This window comes from Zonotrichia albicollis, chromosome 2 (assembly GCF_047830755.1).
Source record: "Zonotrichia albicollis isolate bZonAlb1 chromosome 2, bZonAlb1.hap1, whole genome shotgun sequence".
Taxonomy (NCBI): domain Eukaryota; kingdom Metazoa; phylum Chordata; class Aves; order Passeriformes; family Passerellidae; genus Zonotrichia; species Zonotrichia albicollis.
The window spans coordinates 22,426,317-22,445,442 of NC_133820.1; the positions used below are offsets into that span (position 1 = coordinate 22,426,317).

Sequence of the window (19,126 nt, forward strand, 5' to 3'; positions counted from 1 at the left end):
CTCATTACTGTGTGTTACAGAGTATATTTGTTTTCTGCAACAGTAAAAAAAATGTCTAAATACTTTGTTTTGGAGTGTGATTAACAGCTATTTCTTTATTTCTCTATTATGTTAATTACTAGGACGTGCATAAAAGTTGTACCTCTAAGGATCTGATTCTAAACTCATTGAAGTAAAAGAGATACTTTCATCATTTTTCAATTAGTTTTCAGTCAAGCTCTAGACCAAAATACAAACAAAAACAATATAACAGTTGTACCTAAAGATAACATTCCTCTTTTTTGCTTTTATTGGTCTATTTTGAAATAATTTGAGGGTTTGTTTTTTTTTCCAATTATGGGCAAAGATAAATTATCATGATGAATAAGACTGGCATCCTGTTCAGCAGGGAAAGGATAAGAGTGTAGCAACTCAGTTTTGTTTGCATCAATATGCTGAGTATTAGAAGTATCAGCTTTTCATTAGGGCTGCATTTTTTCAGTAGCAATTTTCTTTTTAATCTCTGGGTCTGATCTATGCTATAAGTATAAATGACCTATTCCATCAGCACTGGATCTTACATGATCTACTTTTTTTAATCTAAATCATGCTTTCAGTTTGTGCTTTTAGTCCACCAGTATGTGCAGCTGAGAGACCCTGCTGCAAGAGCTCCTCTACAAATGCACCATGGAAAGTTCATACCATGGGCATGGAAAGGGTTTTACAGTTGTATGCTGTCCACAGAGACATGGGAAAATCCTGCTGTGCTGGAAAGTGTAAAAAATCTCCAAACTCTCATGAGTTCTGTGTGTGCCCAGCCAGCATAAAAATGCCTAACCAGATTCTGGGCTGAATTTAATGCAGCCTTCACCAACATGCTGAGGGAAGGGATCATTCCTCTTTAATCAGCCTGTGGGGAGCATCTGGAGTTTTGTGTCTGATTTGGGCTGCTCAGTGTGCAGGAAAGACCTGCAGGGAGTCCAGTGAGGACGCAGCAATGTGGTCAGGGGCAGGAGAGCACTTGATAGAGAGAGACTTGATAAACGAGGAGGGGCTGAACTGGGCTTGCTCAGCCTGGACAGAGCTCAGAAGGCAGCTGAGCTGCCATGAGATGGGAGTCTGCAGAGAAAATAGAGCCAGACTCTTCTCAAAGGTTCCCAGCAGAAGGATGAGAGTCAACAGACACATGCTGCAGCAAAAGGAATTCTGATGGAATATTAGGAGAAAAAATGTGCATGATGAACATTAAGAAACATTGGAACAGGCTGTCCAGAGATGTCAAGGATTCTCCATCCTTGCAGATATTCATCACAAACCTGCATAGGGCCTTGTGTGACCTCTGGATGTGACTCTGAATTTGGCCACATTTGAGCAGTAGCTGAGCAAAATTATCTGCAAAGGTGACTTCCAAGAAAAATTATTCTGTCATTATATATAAATACTGTTCTCAAATATGGATTCTGTGTCCTATACCTTGTCAGTGAAACATGCTTTAAATGAAGGAAATCATGGCCTTATTTCCTGCTTTGTAAGCCTGCCACCTCAGCTGTGATTTTCTTTAAGGACTGGAGAAGTCCTGTTAAAATTCAGGCACATTTTTTTAGGTTTTAAATAGCTTGGAGAATCTGCTAAGAGAGTTACACAAATTTTAGGGGGCTTTTGTTTTGGACCAATATTGATATATATTATTGGAAGTAGCAACAAGAAAATATGTGAGTGGACCTGGTTTTATTCAGAAATTGTGGGAAATAGAAAAGCAGCTTGTTTCTAAATAATGATATAATGTATAAAATTCTAATCTAGTTGGAATCATAAAATGCAAATTAAAACTATTGGGAACAATTGTATGTTTGCTCATTTAATGTGTAAGGAGATGGTGCTCCTCTTCAAGAAACAAGTTTTCTTCTGTAAGAAAATACAAACATCAAATCTCAGCAGACCTTCCTAATGAAGCTGATCTTGAAATGCAGTCCTTTTATGTGGAAAAGAAAATGACCCCAGAATTTAAACTAAAAAAATCTGCGATCTTGAAATCTGCCCTATTGGTTTCCCAATGTGCCAAGGATATCCTGATACTTCCATAAACACATCCAATAATGATATAGGTTTGGGGTTTTGCTAGCAGATGGACAATTCCCTCCTGAGGCAGAACAGCCAGCAGTGTCATTATCATCCTTTCTCATGAGTGGATTGTTTTAAAAAATGTCACAAGCTTTTAAAAAATGCAGTATAAGCTTTATAATAAGTAGTTTCTAGTAACTTAGCTCTACTGCAGTAAGCACATTTCTTGGAATTTCGTTTTCTCTTTTCCCAGTAGAATTCTATGATAATTTTTTTGCACTTAGAGGAGCTCTCATGGAGAGTTCTCAGTTGATTTACATGTACCTGTTGTTTTATAACACTCACATTAGGTAATAAAAACCACTCAAATAAGTATTTTGCTCAAATATAAGGAGACAAACATCTTAACTCACTCCAGTGCAACATTTAAATTTTGTGCTTTGTAGAACTGCTTACAAGTGAAAGGAAAAAAATTTAAAAACACTGTAAGAGAGGCTTAAAGGCATATTTTTATTCAGGAGCACCCATTTCTTGAAAAATATTCTCTATTCCCTAACCATTATACACAATTTATTTTTTTCATGTGCCCCACCACTAGCTGTGTGATGTCACTAGATTTAAGGTAAATAAACAGTAAGTTCCTTTGGTTCTGGGAAGGCAGTGAAATAGTGGGGGATAGAACTGCATCTTATGAAGTTGGTACTATGGGAGGAGAGAGGAACACTGTGCTTGGAATTTGTTTCCCCTGCTCCACCTTCTTCACCTTTGTGGAACATGACCTGCTTTCTGCTGCCTGGATACCCCTTTGGCTCTTCTTTTCTTCAGCATATTCCCCTTTTGTGACTACTAAATTGAATTTTGTATGCAGAAGATGAGGTCAAAATATCTGATTTTGTCTAGCTCATGTAACATTTCTTTATGATGTGCAACGTGTTGAAGAAGCCTTAGATTCTAGCACTTCAAGACTCTCTTTTCCTTTCACTAGCTGGGGATGGTGGGGGATAGGGTTTTATGTTTATTTTTTCTTTTGTTTGATATAGATCAAATAGAAATAGAATTTGTTTTGTTAAATATCCTTCATTACTGCAAAAATGAAATTTAAAAAATATTTGCTGATCGAAAATTTACAGTGTAAATAGAATATTAATTTTTCAAGTTAAGACTGCAGTGAGATCCTAGAAAATGGCTGAATGCGCATGCAGCTTAAAATGCAAAAGTACTACTAAAAGTAATAGGACAGTTTTCCTCAAGAAAGAGACATTAAAGTATTTTTCTGAATTGAAACAGAGAATTCAGCTCTCCATGTAATCAAGTGCTGAAGGAGTACTTAATTAAAAAAACCCTGGTTTTGTAGTAAGTGTGGGCCATTTCTCCAGGCTCTCATCTGTCTCTGTAGCCAGCTGATACAATAAGCAAGGTAACAAATCAATCTCAGAACTGTATTCTGCTGCTTCTGTGGACCATTTTTCTTACTGAGCTAAAAGATCAATTTAACTGCTCCCCATGGCACTCCTAATGGTCAGGAGCTTTCTGCCTACAGGAAGGATTTTCTCCATCCAAATATGAGATTCATACGTGAGATTTGGTCAGTTCCCAAGTTCCATTTTCATGCTTCTGGATTTGTCAGATTCTCCAGATGAATTGTTAAATATGGAATTCACCCTAGCTTTCATGCAGTGAGGTGAGGGCTATTGTTTCCTGGAGTGGATTCTCGCTGTCAATACACAGGCTCAGGTATAGATACCTGCCTCCATTTAGTCTCACTCATCTCCACCCTGTGGAGGAGCAGTTTTCTGCTGGAAAGAGCCAGAATATTCCACTGGGAATGAAGCAACTCAGTGATTGTCCCCAGCAGGATTCCTGGCACAACCCTGCAAACCAAGCACTTCTCCTGTAATGTGGAACAGCCAGTCCCTACCATTTGTTACACGAATAAGCTTCTGGATATCCAGACCAAAGGCACTGATTTTACTCCATTGGGACACTGAAAAACTCCCTGATTTATCTCTTTTTCCTCTATCCATTTCTTTTTTCACCTCTGAATGCCATAGTTCCAAGTTTTAGTTTAATTTCATTTTCGTATTAAAAAAAACGAACCCAACCCTACAAAACAAAACTACAAAAAATAACGTTCTAATATTAGCAATGGTGAAGGGAAAAGCTGTATTTTGATACTGAAAGTGGCTTCTTTTTGATGTTTTAACAGAACAGCTTGACACTTTCCTTCTGTGAGAAACAAAACATTAGGATCAGCAGTTGTTTCTAATTAGAGGAGAAGCTGGTTTTGATATTTTAGGAAAAAAATGGTTCTAAGGTAACACAAATGCCCTGTTTTATTTTTCCTTCGTGTTCAGAGAAATATCTGTTATGTTTTTTGATCATAATGCAAGGAAGAAATAATAAGCAGAAGGTGAATTTAAGCATTTTCCTCTTTGTGGGAAGAATGATGGTTTTTGGGCTATTGCAGGTTGCCAGTTATGTCTCACTGCATATGTCATGGAATCTTTTATTCAAACAGACAGCTTTGAAGGTGGCATGATGTGTGGTGATATCTCAGGGTAAATGTCCAACCTTTTGACATATGTTTGACCATTTTCCTTTCTGCTATTTAATCAGTGTGTCTTAAATTCCTGCTGTGCATTGGGATCAACAGTGATAACATTTTAAAATGTTATTATAAATCCTTCTACTCCTTCATATGTGGTCCATATGGCATAATATTTCTGATGAAAACTGGTATACGTGGCACACTCCTATAATGTCATTCAGAGATGATATTCAGCTCTGACAGAGTGGTTGTGTTTAGCAAAGATATGATGGTACATCAGAACACATAAAAACTATTAGCTTTTTTGCTGGTAGTGTGATTTTGGGTAGGGCTTCTTCCCCACCTGGACCTGTCATTGAGGCATATGATAAAAAACAACACTGATGCTAGGGAACTACATTATATCTGTGTTCACTAGGTGACAACTGTGAAAGCTTGGCATCAAAGTGCTGTGAGACAGTTGATAAAATCAACTCCCTCAGCCATTTGTATTTTGTATTCCTTGACTAATTCAGAGGCAAAAAAAAAACCAAACCACCAAACAAACCAAATTCAGTATTTATTTACTAAAGAGGATTTCCCATGCACTTTTTTACACTCTCTGTCCTTTAGAGGCAGCTGAATCTGAACTGGGGCTGAACCAAGTGGCCCTTCTGGTCAGTGACTGTAATATATATATATTGGGCCTGATGTTATGAATCCAAAAATATCACTTCTGTGTTACTGTACTAAATGTTCCAGAGCTACACAAACCTCCAATATAATCCACAACAGACATTGTTGATATGATTGATTTAGAGACAGAAGGGTTCACAGAAAATAATTAGTGGTGTTTTGTGCATTTAAATTATAGTACTGATGAGGTGCATGTGGATGAAAAAACTTTCAACCAGGTAATTTCAACCAGGTAATTTCAGTTTGGATGAAAAAACTTTCATCCAAGTAATTTCAGCCAGGATTTAGATCATTGTTTTGAGCTGAGCCAGAAAGGTGAAATTGTCTCACTTGTCTTGTGATTATGGTTAAGAGAAGACAAGAAAGATGGATTAAATGTAGGTGGAGAGGAAAGGGTAGGAAAACCAATGTAATTCTTGAATTGGAAAAGTTTGCAAGACTCTTAGTTTGTCTTCTCTAAGACATAGCTGTGTAAAGATCTGTTTTGGTGAAGTGCAAAAATTCAGGGAAGGAGAAAATTTTGTGACATAAAAATGCTCTTGTTTTTTATCTGTATTTGTATATGCAAATTTAATATCACCATGTTTCCCTCCCCCATCTCCTCCTCTTCCTGCTAGACTGCAGAAGTATTTAGGTCAAACATCACCTGCCTTCTGAGAAGGATATCTTACAAGTATCCTTCTTTGACTTTCTAGCCAAATATACTGAGATTAAGGAACATCTTTCATATTTAAACTTCTATTCAGTCATGCTAGTTAATTTTGTTTATTAGTGTTTATGTTTTTATTAATTTTGTTTCCCAATATTTCTTATCAAGGTGTGATTAATCTATTTTACTTAATTATGATGAGTTTTGTATAAATTTAATAATTTTGTATGTCTCTAGTAATTAGAATGGTTTATACAGAAGCCAGAATTGTAAGTGGAATCTAAGGGAAATGTGCACGTGACTTTTCATTTCCTTGGGTGCTCATTATCCAATTTCTTTGAAATACTTTCATTAGCCAATCTTCAAATCACAAATCTTAATTAAAATAACAGGACAGCCTTTGGAGACCTCTTAGCATAGAATACAAAGCATTTAGTTCTTATTATGAGAAAATTGGGACTTCTCCACTCTAGGGTTCACAGGAAATGTGTTCTCTTGACTTCATGTTTCATTGTATGCCCATTTCTCAATTCCATGGGTTATGTGATCATTGTTAGGCTTTGCTGTAGAGTTGGTCCTCAGGGATGCTATTAAACAATATATAGGATAAATGCTTCTCCATCCTGTTTTGAATGATGGGTAAATCACCATTTATATTTTCATTTTGAACCCTCTTTCCTTCTACTGCCATTGCATAATAAGACTTTTTCACTGTAATTATCATTTTCAGCACAAAAACCATATAAATAGCAGATTATTTTTTTAGTACTATCTCAGAAAGAGAAGAATGAACAGCAGGACTCATTTCCAGTTCCCTGTACTTCAAAAGAATTGTAATGGATTATTAAAAATAATGTGAAAACAAGGACTTTTTAACAATACCCAACAGAAAATGATCATCTTTTAGTGCTTTGCAACTGATGCTTCTCCTTGGAGACATTCTGACTTCATTTCAATCTGCCTCTGTAGCTATTTTTCCTTTCTTTTCCAAATTAATTTGAATTTTGCCTGTGAGGGATGCACTGTTAGGAAGGTAACACAGCGCAGAGGATGCCAGGTCCTGTAAGGGTTGACCGTGACAAACTGTTCCTGGGCAGCAACCTGCTGCCAGAGTTCTGTCTGCTGGTGCTCCTCCCATCTGCTGCTTGTCTGCTGCTCTGGGCAGGGAAAGAAAAAGAAAATCAAACTGGGAAGAGGTTCATTGAAACAATTCAGAAATAACTGCTGAGCACCATAGAGGTTAAATGTTAAAACTAGTTTTTAGTTCTAATTTTATGGTCTGCACTGAAGTAAAGTTCAGGCAACGAGAGATGGAAATTACTGTACTTACTATAATATGACTATATTTTCTCAGAACAATTTCTATTATGTTTGATAAGAACTTTCATTTTTAGAGGCTTTTAGATAAAGTTAAGTGTCCACATCCATGTGGAAAGCTGCTTTTCATGAGAAATTAGTTGAGAAATGTAAGAGAGTTTTTTAACAGATTCAGCCACAATTCTGTTTGGCACATTACCAATGATCCAGGAAAATACTCTGTTACAATTCTGAAATATTCTGGTGTACTTTTTAGTATTTGTTAATATCCAGTTCTCTCAATTAAATTATTCCATTGCTCTTAAATATCTCTAAAAAGGCAGACAACTGTGTATGTCAGTCCATTTGTGTTTGATGAGAACATCTAGGAGACTGATCTTTTTCTATGCAGTAATTCTTAATGTTTACACTTCACTTTCTTAATTTGGTATGGTTTAATACAAACTACTCAAACACTTAAAATAGTGACACAAAAAAAAAATCTGAAAACATTATTTAAAATTAAGATCTCCATAATAGAAGTCTTAATGGAAGGTTGAATTTACACTCCTATGGGAGAGAAGAGAGTAATATTTTGAAGCCTATTAGCTAAATTTCAATTTACAATTCAGAAAAAAACTCACTATTTTGGAATTGTCCATGAAGATGTAGAAGGGTTTTGTTTCTTTTTTCTTTCATTTTTTTCTTTTTCTCTTTTTTGTTATTAATAAGTGAATAGAAGAGACAAGACTGTGTGTACAGCATTTTACAGGAACAGGAGGGGATGGGAGGAGGCAGGATGTTAAAAAGATGTTCCCAGATATTTTTGTCCACTCTTACAGACTGTGTGTTTCTGACCATAATATGGACAGAAAGGAAAGAAAGTATATTCCTCAGAACAAACTTGAAATTTCGCTGGTTTATATACCCACTGCCTCTGAAAAATTAGGTTTATAATGTGTAACAAATCACACATCAAATTAAATCACCCAGATGCAGAGACTTTTATTATCCTTGCCGTCTTTTCTGCCTTATTCTCATTTACCATTGATACCTGTCAATAAGCCACAATCTGTGGACACTTTTTAGATGAGTTCTTAAGGAAGAGACTTGTAAACTATGCAGGACAGAGATCCCATCTTCATATCCTTTTAAATATTATTTAAACACACTATATTCTATTATAGAAAACCCAACATACCTAGCATGCATTAATTATTTTGATCATATTTTAGCCACAATACAAATTCCTGGCATATCTCACTGAATAATGAAAAAATCATTTGTAATTCTTATTCATAGACACAAAATTGGGGCAGATCATAGCAGAAATGATAGTTTGTTTCCTGCTACTGAAATGTTAGATGAATTATCTCAGACTTCCAGACCATTTGGCCATCAGAGAGGGGACTGTTATCTGTTCTGACATCAATCTACTTACAATGGCTACTTTGGTGCACAGTTTCAAAATGACAACATGCACAATGCATAATAATTATGTCCCTTTCAGGAATAACATTTGCAGAAAGATTTCTTGAATGTAATAAAGTGTCTCTTCATCTGTGGAAGCTAAAAATAGCCTTTTTAAGGATATGATTGTAAGGGATGTTTCCCAAATTATTGCATGGGGTTCACAATATGTTTTTAGGGGTGATAAAATGCAGAATCATATGTATGCATAATAGGCAGGCAACATTCAGTGTAAATTCAATCAAGAATGAAATGCTATTACGTGCAAACACCTTCTGGGCTTGTGCAGAGGTAATGGAGCATATGAAATAGATAAAGTGACAGCCAAGAGAGGAAGAAGATATGTGACTTTCCCTACAACTTTGTTTAATAAAGCTTTCAACATGCATTGTGGATATAATGTGTTGTATTGTCTCCATCCAAATCACCTTAGTTTTTATTCCATGCATTTTGTAGACTGTAATTTGGTGATAATGGCTTCTTTGCACAGCCCAGGAAAGATGAACAGGAGTAACAAAGTCTATTAATAAGAGAATGTGCATGTCCTTCCCAATACAGAGATCTTATTTTGAGTGGGTCCGGAAGAAATTAGTATTTTGCTTGTAAGAAACATCACTAAGTATTCAGTATTGAATATTTAGGGAAAACATATATGAGAAGGCTGATTATAAGCCACTCTGTGTAAGAGCCAGGTGAAAAGAGTTACCTATTTTCAGCATTTCCTTACTTGTTACATGCTTATTTCTTCTGTGAAACATGCTTTATGAAATCTGTAGTCCTTGAAGCTTGTCCTGTTCATTATCAGTGATTTTGATTCAGTGGGTTTGGTCTATGTTGTGAAGTTCCAAGCCACACTGGCTGAGTGAGGAGCAGATTTTTATTGCTCTGCCTGAGAAGGGCTGCAACTGCAACATGGTTCAGGGACTCAGGATGTGATCTCCCTCCCCCCTGGCTGTAGTTGGGAGAAATCTCTTCAGACATGGGGAGTTTATGCCCTTTTACTCCCTAAAGGGAGAAGCAGTTGAATTCTCAGGTGAACCATTCATGTTGTCTCAATCTTGCCAATATTTTCAGATTTTCTCACTTCAGTGGAAATTTGTGATGACTAAATAATTGGAATATGATACAGTCATGGAAAGCATTTTAATATGTATTGTGTTTACTTTTTTTTTAATTCCTTGATTTATCTAAAAGTCAAGTGTTTGGAGACTCTTCTTAGCAGCAGCTAGAAAATATGTATTAGTAATATAAATAATATATCATGCCAACACAGTAACAAATCAAACTCTTCCTGTTTACTACTAAAATAAGATTTATTTATAACACTACAGATTTCCCTATAATTTAGAAGAAAAAAAAGAAAAAAATCTTGCATAGGATTTGGCATAAATTTGAATGAGGACAGCATTGCTCTTAATAAATATTTTGCATCTCACATAACTCTCTATTTGCAATACATATTTCAGTGTTTTAGGTTTGTATTTTATGGAGCTGTAACAAATACAAGAACAAATAGGTTTTAAATGGGACTAAAAGAGGGTTTTATCAGACTTGAGAGCACAATGCTTTACTGAGTCAAACCATCATTCTTCTGTCTAACCCAGGAAAATGTCTCTGGTGGTGACATTAGGGCAGGTTGAACAGGGAGAATGTATCAGCCTGGCTGCCTGCTGAATGTTATCCTTGTACTCCCCATCCACAGCATCCTCAGCTCTTGGATTTGGGACATCAGGAGTCCCTGTAGCATCTGTTTTTCACCCTATTGTCCCTGAAGTTGCCTAATCCCTCTAGGAAACTGCTGATTCTTTTGGCCCTCACAACGTCCTATGAGCAAGCTCTATATAGGCAGTACCTGCTATGAAAATAAGTACTTTTTTTTTTCTCTTCTAAAGTAGTTTCTACTGCAATAATGCAGCATACTCCTGCCCACTGTCTTCTGCCTTTAAATGAAATACACATTGAGGAGTGAAATTTTTATTGTATGTAACATCATCAGGTTTCCTAAAACTTTTTCCTGAAGGATTTTATAAAAAAAATGCTTTACATAGGGTTTATATCTCTAAAGAAGCTTCTTGAACAAAAAGCTAAGGCAGCTGTGGGACACCAGTTTCAAATCCTGGGGCTGGAGCTGTAGGATTGAAGCTGTGCACTGTGGTCACATCTCCTGTCCTTGCAGCCTCTCAGATTTCCCTCCTCACAGGCAGGTTGTGTCACTCCTGATTACAGACCCATCTCATTCTTCAGGCCTGGAATATAATCTCTGGGTTGTTTTTTAGATTAGGTTATTAATCTTGTCTTATTTTGAAGTACTTTTTGGTATATAATAGGGTTCCAACACCAACCCAGCCTTTCTTTCCTGTATTATTTGCATCTGTATGTTACAGTGCACACTTTACTATTATTCTGTCACCAAACTTCTGAGAAATTATGTCAGCTAAAGTGAAACAAGCTCTTCATGCCTTAGCTAAGAAATTGAGGCCAGCATTTTTAACAGAATTAAAAATAGAGAAAATTAAGTGCTACCCTGCCATTTTGCACTGTCATTCCATAAAAAATATCATACTACAAAGAAATGACAATGCAAAAGATAGGCCAATTTTAATATCTGAGATAACTTTGAGGAAGAAATAATTTAGTAATTCTTCTTATTATTGGCAGTCTTATTTTAGACAGTCTCCAGGTACTGTTTCCCATCCTTCCCATTCTGTCTTTCTTCATTGTTATCAAGTAATCAAAATAAAAGCTGAAAGAGTATTAGCGCTAAGAAATGTAGATGACCATGCTTTTATTCAAACCAACATTAAAAGTTCTATAGAAAATGAGGCTACAAATTAGCACAGGGTTCTATTTATTCTCTGTGCTGATATTTATAGGGTTTTTTTTTTTCACAAAGGAATGGTAAGTATACTAAAAAAGTCTTGAAGGAGATTTGAAACTCTTTGCAGTTCAGATTTTTGTATCAGACAAGATCAACTAGACAGATAATTTCTGACCAATTTCTGACTAACCTCCATAAGATTTTTTGTTCTCTGTATATTTGCAGAATTCTTTTCCCACCACTTAGCTATCCTCAGCAGTCAAAAGATGTTTGTTTCCATCCTTAATGTCCCCTGATTCAATTTAAGCCAATTATGTGACCACAATGAAAATTGAGAACAGTTTACTCTCTCTCAGCAATAACCTCATATACTTGAAGGGTGGTACTTCAGTTCAATTTTCTTTTTAGACAAAACAAATCCTGGTCCTTAAAATCTCTACCCTTGCTTCTAGATTAGTGACCATCTGTCCAGCCATTTGCAACCCATTCCAATGCTAATCCAGTTTCCCAGCTAGTTATTTTAATGCCTTGGACTTACTGATTTCTCAGGTTTCTTTGAGATTGCTTTTAATTGAATTCCTTTTCATGTATTCTTGCTGCTGGTTGGTTTTTGCATCATTGTGAATATAAAAAATCTATGCTCTGTTCCATGAGCCAATGACAGTGATTAATATCAGACATAGGACAAGTCTGTGTGTAGCTTCACTTGATATTGCCTTCCTATAGAGTGTATTCAAGTTATGGGGTTTTTTCCCCATCAGTTTCATTTCCATTTACATTCAAATTTCCTGCTTGTGGTAACATCACCTAGGCAGTATTGAAATCCTTGCTGTGGGCATCAGGCACAACTTCTACCTGTGGTTCACTATTGATAAATCTTACAGCTCTGGATGAAGAGAAATGCAGTTGCCTTCTAATTCTTTACTCTTGATAAAGGGTTGGCTGTGTTACTTGTTACTATTTTCCCTTCTCAAAGGTTGTTTAATCATATGTTCTAAAAATGAGAGAGGAAAAATTCACCTAGAATTTCCTGGGTAGTTTTCTAAGCTTCTTTAAAAAGAGAGGTATATTCATCCATTGCAGATCCTTAGATATAACTACTAGTACCCACGAGGTTTCTTGAGCCAGTTCCTCAGTATTATAGCTGAAATTCATGAGCTGTCTAATCAGAATTCATATTGAGTTAGATAAGAACGATGTCACACCAATAACAAAGTTAGCAGTGTTTGTTTATTGTCTTTCACACAGAGACCTTTTGCCCTGAAGCTGTTAACATAAGTATTAGTGCTGGAACAAACCTTTTTTCAGACTCACTTCAAAAGTTTCGGTAACTGCTTTATTCTGTTTGGGTAAAAATATTGAAGCAAAAGAAGTTTACAGACTTTATGGCATCTGCAAGAATAATCTCCACCTTGTATAACATTACTGAAGAGAAATGAGCTGTAGATTTAAAACTCTTGTTTCCATCAGGGGATAACAAAGACTGTGGATAATAGTAAAAAAATATGTTTAGACTCTCTGTGATGGTTGTAGTCCTTATCCAAATATTGGCTATTGTTTTATATTGCCTGTACGTATAAATGTGTGTGAGCATGTGTGCATACATATCTACATTTTAGGTACACATATTTCTTTCCTGGTAGAAGGCATAATGAAGACTACCATCAAAATAAATCAAAATAAACTATCAGTTGGTTAGAAGGATTGGTAACAGTGAATTCTGAACAATAGCCTAACTCAGCAGTGACTTTGAGGCTGAAATAGTGAACAACTATCTGAAAATATTCTTCCAACAAGAATAGTAGGAAATACATGCAAGATTAAATTATGCTTAGTTTGTACAGATGTCCTCAGGCTGCTCCATGAAGTTTTTCCAAACCCACTGTGATTTTTCAAAGAAAATTACACAGAATATGCTGCAATGGAGCCTTGACTCTGACCTCCTTCTCTCCTGTGCACACACATTCACACACAGATGTTGTAGTGCTGCAATATTGTGGGTGTGTCTCCATCACAGCCAGGCTCACTGCAGCTCTTTTAAATGAGATAAAGCTGGGGAGCAGATGCAGGTAAGTGTTTTGTATTCAGCCAGGTGAGACTCATCAGATCTCATTAACTCAGAGTAGTCCTGGAAGGCTCTGTAGTGCTGAGCTGGCCCCAGAAATCAGAAATCACAGAGCTGTGTTCACACCATGCTCTGTGTGCCTCAGTTAAGTCTATCTGACCTAAGGTAGTTCTTTACTGGAGCTGCTGTACAGCTTCTTTCCTGTGTTGTGTGTAGTCCAGAGCTGGGGTTTATTCACCTGTAGGTTATTGAGGATTGACTGCCTCTCTGAGTGTGGGCCTCAAACATCACTTGGCTCCTCTCTCTCATATCACTGCTTTTCCTGTACCTCCAGCCCCTCTGTGTCAGGTCTCTACCCTGCAATTCCCACCCCTTCCTCTTCTCTACCCTTCCTACACCTGCCTTCACACAGTGAGCTTGTGCTCAGCCTGAAGCATTCACCTTCCTAAGGTGAGAGGTGAATGCTTCAGGAAGCTGGATGTACCATCATTATCATTTACTAGGAACTAATATTTAAATTCCATTTTATGCATTCATTTTTTTTATCTTGACAATTTGTATCAAATAATTAAACCATATATCCCTACATTATCCAAATCTTTTGTCATCAATACACTTTCAATTAACCTTCCTCTATATTTCCTAGTATCAAAAGCAATAATCAACTGTCATCATCACTCCATAACCACTCCCAAACAAACATAGAATTAACCCCAGAGCTACCCCCCAAAAAACCAAACAAAAATACAAACCATGATCATAAATCATCAACCAACCACCCACCAAATTTTACGTTCTTGTGCATAGCTGTCCAGAAACTACTGTTCATTCTCCCAGGGAATGTATGATGTGTGTCCATTTTCAGTAGTACACTGGAGTCTGGGCACCCAGAGTCTTGGGCTAATGCTAATGATGCTGTGGAAGTTGCTACTCTTTTTTGGTGTCTTACTCTTTTTTTTTTGTTCAGTATGAGTAATGAGTATGCTCATGCTTTGTGGCTTTTTGGGGTTTAAGGGATTCTTAATCTGTGGACAGAGATTTGATTTGGAGTTAATTCAATAAGCATGCCCTCAGCCAGAAATTCTCTGCAATAGTGTGCTAAAAAAACTCTCCTAATGCATTTCTTACATGACTTTAGTTGTTTATGGTAGAGAGCATTGCTTCACAACAGTAACTTGTATGATCTGATTTCCATATGCAATGTCTTACACTGTGGAAGACGGTGAAACATTTTCCTTTGATCTATGGTGACATTAGAAAATATAAACCACCAACCCTCCAGAGAACAACCTTGGCGTACACGGTGAATCCATTATAATTATTTGTTATCTCTTAATGCCTGCACATCTGCAGCAGTGAGTAATTAAAGTCTGAAAGAAAACTAATTTTTTTAAAGTTATTACAGTCTTCACAGTTTTTCAGAACTACATTTGAGTTTGGTTTATTTTTGTTTCATTTTAAAGAAACATAGGGGTTATATTCAAAGTTAACCACACAGTAATCTACACCTAAGGCTACTGACTAAGAAAATAGGATATCACAGCAGCTTTTCCACTGTCAGGAATCTGTTTAGAAAAAAAAAAATTAAAATTTCTGACCATACATTTCTCAATTACATTTTTGTAAAGATGTAGGACATATTTAATGTCCTACACCACTGCTATTGGTGTTACATTTCTTTGGCACTGACTCTCAGTATGACCTTAATTAAAATTACAACGTGTAACTTCAGGTATCTGTAACCTACTGCCATCCTCCATTCCTCCCTGCTCATGTTCAGTAAGGCAGCCCAGCCCTGTTGCATTTCCATGGCAGCTCGTTTCTGTTCCCTTTTCTCAGAGCTGTGTCCCTGTCACATCTGTCCTCTGACCTTTCCTGGCACAAGGCAGAGGCTGAGAGCAAAAGGAAGGTCAGAGGGGAAAGCTGGCATGGTGGCATCAGTGCCACTAGAAATGGGCAGAAATTGCCACCAGAAATGGGCAGCTGGCATGGTGGCATCAGTGCCACTGGAAATGGGTAGCCAGTGGCACCTCCAGAGCCCTTGAGACCCTTCCTGAGGAAACAGCTGATATAGAGTACAAGGACATGCTAATCACATCCCCTAAACTTGTTGGGTTTGTTTTGTTTTTAACCAGAATATATTACAGTGTCAGAGATAAATAAACTGATGTTGCTTTTAGCTGGTTCATCAGCACCACAGGATAATGGCATCTGTTCAGTCTTATGTGTAATATTTCTCTTTAGTTTCTTAGTGCAGTTGCTTATTCCTGTTTCAGCCCATGTTTCCAGAGAGTTCTGCAAATCCCTTGGATATGGCTACAATTTACATCTTTGTATTTTCTAGTGTTTGGAATGAAGGTATTTAGAAGGATACTCTGGAGGGATAAAGCAGAAGCAAAAGAAACGGTTGATTCCTAAAATCAGTTTTCTTTTGTTAATAATTAATAGCTGACAAAAAAAAAATGCTTTCAAATGTAATTCTCACTAAAAAATAACTCTTACTCTCTGGTGGAAAAAGTCCCTGGAAAAAAATATGTCTGCATATGTATATGTGATAATTTTCAAGAGAAAAGAAGGAATAAGGTCAAAAAGTTGAATAAGAAAAAAATTGCCAAGATAGATACATTTTTCAGTTCCATAGACTGTAAAATAGCTCCCAGTTTTGCAGGCTGCTATTTGCAAAAAACCAGTGACCTCAGTCTGGAGTCCTTCCAGGATTCAGCTCTTGAAAAACTGCTTGTCACAATCTAGCATTTCCATAGGGAGATACAAATCATTAATTTTTAAAAATATAACACATTTGAGAGCTCTTGTTTCCACCTCCCAATATGGCCTTTCAGAAACTGACTTTGTTATGGTAACAGGGAGGGGGAGAGCAGGAGACAGGGTCCAGATGCACCATAACAGCCTCCCAGTTAATTTGGGTTCTCCAGCCTGGAGAACTGACTGCATCAATCCTCACATAATCCTCTATATGGGATGACTTTTTCTTGTACCTTTCTAATTTAGTGCGTAAAAAGTGAAAATATCACATATCAGGTAAGGCCATGTTGTCAGGTATGTTAAACTTGAAAATTATTATTCCAGGATTTTATATGTTTCTCTGTACTGTACTCAATGTCAAATTACGTGTCAGTGCTTCTAATGTGAAAAAAACTCCTTATTGGCATTGGAAAATTACTGCTCAGTGTAAACCTGAAAATCGAGTTGGATTAACTGATAAAGAAGACCACTTTTTACCAGTGAGTTATTAGCAGCCAATGCCATAAGCCCTTGGGTTTAGGAATTGAGGTCTGTGAATTTAAAACCACAAAAAAGCCTCTCCTGCTGAAAAGCAGCACCAGAAAAATGGATGATGTACAGTCATTCCAACTTCAGTTATTTTCCAGCCTGACTGACACCATTTTGGAACTGCACATAGTGAATTTGTGAATGTGGTAAGAATTTTTTACACAAAGCAGTGTGCAGTACAGTTTGTTGTTAAACTGGGGCTCATCTTTTGTAGTACATGGGAGAGCAAGAACATGAGAGCTATCTAGCAAAAGCCTGGCAACTTTATTTCTTTCTGGAACTGTAGAAATACCTTGTCTATAAAATGTTTATATTTTACAAACATAGCAGGAACTAAGTGTAAATAAAAATACACTGCAAGATACAGTTTTATACCTATTTTCATTCCAGTATCCCAGGAAAAATTTGAGTGGCTAAAAAACAAGTTCTGTTCCTCCAAAGCAAGGGAATTGCAGCCATAAAACAATAGTTTTCAATGCACAGATAATCTTGTTTGTGGAAAAAATTTCAATGTTTCCAAACAAAGATGATAGAGAAGAATATTTTCATTTTGTCCTTTAAGATTGTAAGGAATGTTTATTATATTTATATTTTAATATTATCTCAAGAAATCCTCTTCTTCTGTTTTGACCAGATTGTGATACTCAAGCTTATTGCCCCTCTGACCTCAGTTACTCCTCAGTTACAGAATAGAAATCAGAGGAATGTTCTTAATTTTGGAATTTAATTTATTTGATTCCATCTTTGTTATTACAAAAACCCCCTGTAAAATCCATATCTCTACCTGCTTGTGCATTGGCATGTGTGTATACATGAATCAACGTAAAAGGCAAATTGTTCTTTCCTGCTTTTATTATCATAGTATCAATCTACTTTATCAGTGATTCTTTCTTTTGTGTTTATATCAAATTCATTCCTGAAACTGTCATTCAGATAATAAAACTGTATTTTCTGAAAAAGAAAAATGCTAATTTTTCTTCCACTGGAGTAGCATTGTGCGGCTCCTCTGCAAGCTCCTAATCAGTGTCTGTGCCTTGTGCCCCAAGCAATGTTTGCAGATTAAATACATTAACTGTTCATAGTAAGAGTTCTTCTTGTCTGGACAATAAATAGCTCCAGTATTTTGCTTAACTTCATGCTTAAACACTGCTCTCAGTCAGAAATTGCTTAAATATAATTAAATTATATCCGTGTGAGGGAGGGGGACCAAGCAGGACTGATACTGATTTGAGGAAACCGGGGATGAAAGTTCATGTCAGAGAAACTGGCATTGTAGGGGAGTTAATTTCTTTTTTTAATTTCCCACAGAATCATTGGCTTCAAGGTCAGAAAGGAAAAGTATGTTCATATACTATGTGTGAAGCCAGTCCATGAGATTTTACATAGAGATTCATCTTCCTTCTCTTCCAAACTGTGTCTATTAAAAAAAAAAATTGAATTAAAAAGTTCTGTTAATAGTCTCTTATATTCTTTAGTGATTTGGTCTGTATTTAAACATATTGGCTACTGAGAAATTGCATCTTCTCTGTTTAAACTGTATTGTCTTCAATTTCCAGCCAATATACCTTTTCAATGCTATTGTTTCCATAGTTAGTAATTATTGTATTATGTTCACTAGCTTTTGCATGAGCAAATTTACCCTCTTCAGCAAGATATATTAACTAAGGGGCAGAACCATAAAATGACAGAAAAGTCTAAAATGAGGCATAATTTGATAAAATAGGTGCAGCACAGCCTTGACACTCGTGTCCAGCTGTGCTTCTGCTCAGGTCTAGAGCAGTGCTGCTTGCTGTGCTCCTCTGCTTTGGCTTTTGCCTGTGAATAGAAGCCCTTCCAACCTACTGTGCAGAAATCTAAAATCCAGTACCCATCATTGCAGTAAACCTCCTTCACCTGCCTCTTGTGAATATGTGCTTTAATCAGACAGGTGTTTTCCGCCAGCATTTCCAAAGGTATTCACGGGAAATGCAGGAGGGAGAGGTGCTGCCTGTTCTTGTTCCCTTATATATTTTATAGATGAGAAGGCATCAGTGGTACAGCAGCTTTCTGTGCGTGCCCTTGTGGCCGGGAAGGCCAAGGGTACCTGAGGTGCCTTAGGGACAGCAGTGCCAGCAGGGCAGGGAGGTGACCCTGCCCCTCCACTCAGCCCCAGTGAGATGAATGTGCCTGCAGTGCTGGATCCACTTCTGGGCTCCTCTGGACAAGAGAGACCCGGAGCTCCTGGAGTGGGTAAAGTGGGAGGCAAGAAAGATGAAGGATCTGGAGCATCCCTCT

General features: G+C 36.9%; 1 protein-coding gene across 15 annotated transcripts in view; it reads left to right on the forward strand.

Annotated features, from left to right (window-relative positions):
• Positions 1 to 19,126, forward strand: part of DMD (dystrophin) — a 1,146,493-nt gene that overhangs the window by 833,273 nt on the left and 294,094 nt on the right. The window lies entirely within an intron of this gene.